General features: G+C 47.9%; 1 pseudogene; it reads right to left on the reverse strand.

The window, feature by feature from the left end:
- Positions 1-12: 12 nt before the first annotated feature.
- LOC109886002 (protocadherin-18-like) lies at positions 13-2,179 on the reverse strand (annotated as a pseudogene).
- Between the last annotated feature and the right edge of the window lie 3,209 nt (positions 2,180-5,388).

Consider the following 5,388-nt stretch of genomic DNA (forward strand, 5'->3'; position numbering starts at 1 on the left):
GGGTTCCCCGGCGTCCTTGGCCTGGACTACGAAGGATATCCGGCTGACGTCCCGCGGTTCGAACGTGCGGGGGCGTAAACAGCGCCGTTGGACGGGTCTACGGTGACAAAGGTGGAGATGGAGCTCCGTGAACGGTGTCTCCACCAGGAAGTAGCTCACCTGGCTGTTGTCGTCCAGGTCGGGGTCGGTTGCCAATAGCGATGTGAGGTAGGCCCCAGGGGCATTGTTCTCTGATCTGAACACCTCATAGCGACCTTCTGGGAAGCGTGGAGCATTGTCATTTTCATCCAGCACGTGCACGGTGAAGTGCTTGATGGTCGAGAGGCTGGGCGTGCCGTGGTCCTCGGCGATGACCGTCAAGCTGAACTCTGACCTCTTCTCCCGATCCAGCGAGACGTTAGTGAGGATCATGTAGTTGTTCTCATACGTCTTCTGTAGTTTAAACTCCCCTGGCCATGGAGTTTACACACAACCTCTCCGTTCAGACCGGAATCTAGGTCTTCCACTCTTACTAAGGCCACGAAGGAATCCAATGGAGCGGCCTCGGAGATATAGGCCGCGTCCTCCTTGCCTCTGTCCCCTTGGGACATCAGACTGATGCTGATGTCTGGTTTGTTGTCGTTTACGTCCACTACCTTGATGAAGATCTTGCAGTGTGCTGGCATGGAGTTGGGGCCCATATCCTGGGCTTGGACATCGATGTCATATGATGTCGCGCTTTCAAAGTCCACACGCTTCATGAGCGTCAGGTGGCCGTTATCCGAGTTGATCTTGAACGTTTCCACGATTTTCGGGGACACGTGACTGCTAAAGGAGTAGACGATTTTGGCGTTGGTTCCGTCGTCTGCATCAGTCGCATTCAGATCAATAAGAAGAGATCCAACAGGTGAATTCTCCAATAGATGAATCACATATGAAGACTGTTCAAAAATAGGACTGTTGTCGTTTGAATCTGCCACGCTTATTCTGAGGAGAGGAGAGTAGAACCGGATTTAGGGGGAACGCCCTTATCGGAGGCCGTCAGCTGAAGTTCATAACCTGGCTGCATCTCCCTGTCGAGCTCCCTTAGCACCACCAACTCCGAGTACTTAGCCCGTCCGTTCTGCTCTGAATGTCAATCTTGAAGTAGTTGTTGGGCTCGAGGGAGTAAGTATCGAGGGAGTTCTCCCCGACGTCAGGGTCACTCGCGCTGTCCAGGGGAATGCGCGCCCCAACTGCCGCGCTCTCGGAGATCTCGATGGGGATTACGGTGCGGGCGAACTGGGGCGCGTTATCATTAATGTCCAACACTTCCACCTCGACGTGGAAGAGCTGCAAGTGTTCTGTTGGAAGAGTCAGAACGTCGAATTCAATGGAACAGTTGAGGTTCTTCTCGCAGAGCTTCTCTCGGTCTATTTTGGAACGGATGCTGATCTCTCCGTCCTGCTCGCGCACGGATAGGAAAGACGTGCTACCTCTCTGCATGGCTCGGAAGCGCAAAGACACAGAACTTGGGAGTTTGACCAAAACATCAGCCACGTCTTCTTTAAGCCGTGCAATAACAGTCCCCACCTTCTGTTCCTCGTAAACTTGATATTTTAATGTTTTACCTTTGACGTTTTGCGTGGCCAGTGCCATGACGGCGAGAAGTATCCATATTCGGATATAAAATACGCAGATTATTTTTCCAGGTTCCATCTTTAAAGTAATCCCTTTGGGTGATTCTGAAAGTAGTTCCAAAATAGCTCCTGTACGCAGCCAGTACTGATTCCGTTATTGTAGCCTAATGAACTTAACGAATCCACTGCGCCCCGACGAGAGTCATTAGGCTAATCGCAGCGCATTCTCCAAAGGCTAGATATCCCCATTTAAACACGTTTGAGCATTAAAAAAAGCAGGTTGCGTTCCGCAGTCATTTCTACTAGAAAACACAACGTCCAAACTGAGAGTGGGTTATCCCTTCCACGCATACAAATCTGTTGCGCGAGTCTCAGAGTAGACTCCTATAGAGCACCGCTTAAATCTGTGCTTCTCTCTGTGTGCGGTGCCGTGCTCTCTCTCTCTCGCTCTCTCTCCGTCTGATGGCTCCCCCAAAATAGCCCGCCTCAATCTAACCAGCCCTACAACGGAACAGCGGCCCCTTTCTCTTCTCCCCAGCGAGACAAAATGCTTCCTAAATAAAATGCTAACCCGGTGACCACTCAAAACAGAGGCGAGGAGTGAGGGGGGAGAAAGAGGGAGGGGAGGAGAGATCAAGACGGGGCAAACTCCACCCTCTCGGGTTCTTCATCCACTTTCTTTCTTCACTTTCACCCCTGAGAAGAGGGGGGAGAGAGAGAGAGAGAGGGAGAGGGAGAGAGAGAGAGAGAGCATGCCCTCAACAATAGGGAAGGGTAAAATAACTCAAGAGGAACTTTCATTGGTGACGTTTGCCCGGTTATATTTTTTGGTAGTCGCCGTTAGAAGACGCCAGGTTCCTTTATGAGTGTAGTAGTCTCTCGCTGTTGGTCTGTTTGCAGCAGACAGACTGGAGACAGGGCTGGGATAATGTAGAATATACATTATTCCTCTCGTTGTGGTCTGTTGTAGCAGACAGACTGGAGACAGGGCTGGGATAATGTAGAATATACATTATTCCTCTCGTTGTGGGTCTGTTGCAGCAGACAGACTGGAGACAGGGCTGGGATAATGTAGAATATACATGATTCCTCTCGTTGTGGGTCTGTTGTAGCAGACAGACTGGAGACAGGGCTGGGATAATGTAGAATATACATTATTCCTCTCATTGTGGGTCTGTTGTAGCAGACAGACTGGTGACAGTGCTGGGATAATGTAGGATATACATTATTCCTCTCGTTGTGGGTCTATTGCAGCAGACAGACTGGAGACAGGGCTGGGATAATGTAGAATATACATTATTGCTCTTGTTGTGGGTCTGTTGCAGCAGACAGACTGGAGACAGGGCTGGGATAATGTAGAATATACATTATTCCTCTCATTTTGGGTCTGTTGCAGCAGACAGACTGGAGACAGGGCTGGGATAATGTAGAATATACATTATTCCTCTTGTTGTGGGTCTGTTGCAGCAGACAGACTGGAGACAGGGCTGGGATAATGTAGGATATACATTATTCCTCTCGTTGCGGGTCTGTTGTAGCAGACAGATTGGAGACAGGGCTGGGATAATGTAGGATATACATTATTCCTCTCGTTGTGGGTTTGTTGCAGCAGACAGACTGGAGACAGCGCTGGGATAATGTAGGATATACATTATTCCTCCTAAAGTATTGTTTAGGCTATAAATGTGGAGGCTACATTCTTATTTATATCGCTTCGAATTATGTGCGTTGGTCTAACTAGCGAATGGAGAATTATCTTCACCAGTCTCACCAATTAGTTATTATAGCAACTGGCATATAGGCTATACCCAAATTAGACACACACACACAGAGAGAGGGGGAGAGAGAGAGAGAGAGAGAGAGAGAGAGGAGAGAGAGAGAGAGAGAGAGAGAGAGAGAGACTGCTAGCTTGCGTGGACACTGCATACATTAATTTCCTCCCTGGTCGTTTTATTCAGTGTCAGTTGAGTCTCCTTCCCTCCTCCTCTCTCTCCCTCTCTTGGATGTTTTTGAGCAAAATGTTTCACATGCGCCTCTTCTAATCTGTGGCGGGTTGTGGTAGAGGGTAAGCCGGCTAAATCAGTGTGGAGAATTGTGGTGAAAAGGAGCCGGGTACTAATGAATGGGTTTAGGACTCGGTCACGCCGCGGTACATCTCTGTCCCCGTGCATAATACTGTTTAACATTCTTCAACTTCACAGACACACACACACACACACACACACACACACAAACACAAACAGTATCCCCATTCTCTGTCATCAAACATGTACATCCAGGCATGCAAAATATTTTAAAAAACAAGACGAACATGCGCAACTGGGACTGCGCAAACCCACGACCATCTGGCACGGTCTGGCTGACACCCCAACCCCAGTCATTGCACCCGACAAAACACGCCTCTAAGGCGATGCGTACTGAATGGCAGCCTACATAGTGCACTACTCTTACCCAGAGCCATGTGGCAGCGGTCAAAAGTAGTGCACTGTAAAGGGAGTAGGGTGCTATTCAGGACACAACCCCAACTCACTCCCCTCCATCCATGCATTCAGATAACCGAGTGAAGTTAGCCTGTCACCGTATGACTCCGAGACAGACAACAACAATTGGCCTTTTTTTAAATGTTTTATGCGTTTTAATCTTTAAGCGGGGACTAAGCTAATTATTTAGGCTAACCGTGCACATCATGTTTGGAAACGAATCCAACATCTTTTAGCCTATATTGTAAGATTACGCAAGCATCTGTTGACGTGGCCGTTTTAAATCTCTGCATCTCTTTCACGCAGTCATCGCAACGCACACAATCCATACGGGCACTTATCCAAACTCGTCTGTTTAAGAGTAGAGACCTACAAGCTCTCACGTTCTCACGTCAGAATTCAACTTCCATCCATGTTTCTGAAACATCAGCATCTCGAAGTTGTTCCTAAAACATGGGATCATCTGTGGATTTGCCCGTGTATGGAATATCTCACCTACTGTCATCCCATCTCCCCACACATGTCGCCCATACAGAATGGAGTCTGATGATTGGATAAACAGTGATGCAACTTCATGCATGGCCTACGTGGTTCCATGTAAGACAAGAGTCCACCAGGCGGACAAGAATGAAACAAAGCAACACATATATGAATAACGTATGTCCCGCTTCCTCCCAATTATTGTCAACGTGATATACGGCGGATAAACATTCACTGACAGTCATGAATATCACCGTTTTACTGGGGCAGTTGGTTTAAGTTGGGTGGACGTTCTATTTGATCCCAACACATCTGCAAACGTTCTATAGTGTTCCGTGAATTTGCATAAGGAGTTATCGGGTTCCCAAACGTGCACTGACATCGACAGAAGGTGCACATTTTACCCCCTCTCAATCTTAAATAGGCGCAAAAACGTTTTTCTTAATCTTAATTATTCTATTCATAGCTCTGACTGTGTTTGCAAAACGTTCCCTTTGAATTGCTTATTCTCTCTTCCATTGCACATTTTGCCGACCAAGTCTCTGTCTCGTAGACTATTTAACCAGTGCTGATACCGGACCGGTGCTTTCCACAGAGCCCGAGCGCCCACAAAGACGGTAATGCAATTATACCTCGCGCGCCAGGGTGCTAATCACATTTTCGGGAACAAAAGAAGCGAAAGTCCTCCCGAGTTCATGGAAAGAGGAGAATAAAAAGAGAAAAGAAACTGAAGAAAGAGAGAGGGAATGTTTTAAACTCCGGGTGAGAAATAAAACAATAGCTGTAGCCATGAAGAAACGGGTCGCAGGCTATAATTCATGCTAAAGCTG

Source organism: Oncorhynchus kisutch, unplaced genomic scaffold (genome assembly GCF_002021735.2).
Source record: "Oncorhynchus kisutch isolate 150728-3 unplaced genomic scaffold, Okis_V2 scaffold2109, whole genome shotgun sequence".
NCBI lineage: Eukaryota > Metazoa > Chordata > Actinopteri > Salmoniformes > Salmonidae > Oncorhynchus > Oncorhynchus kisutch.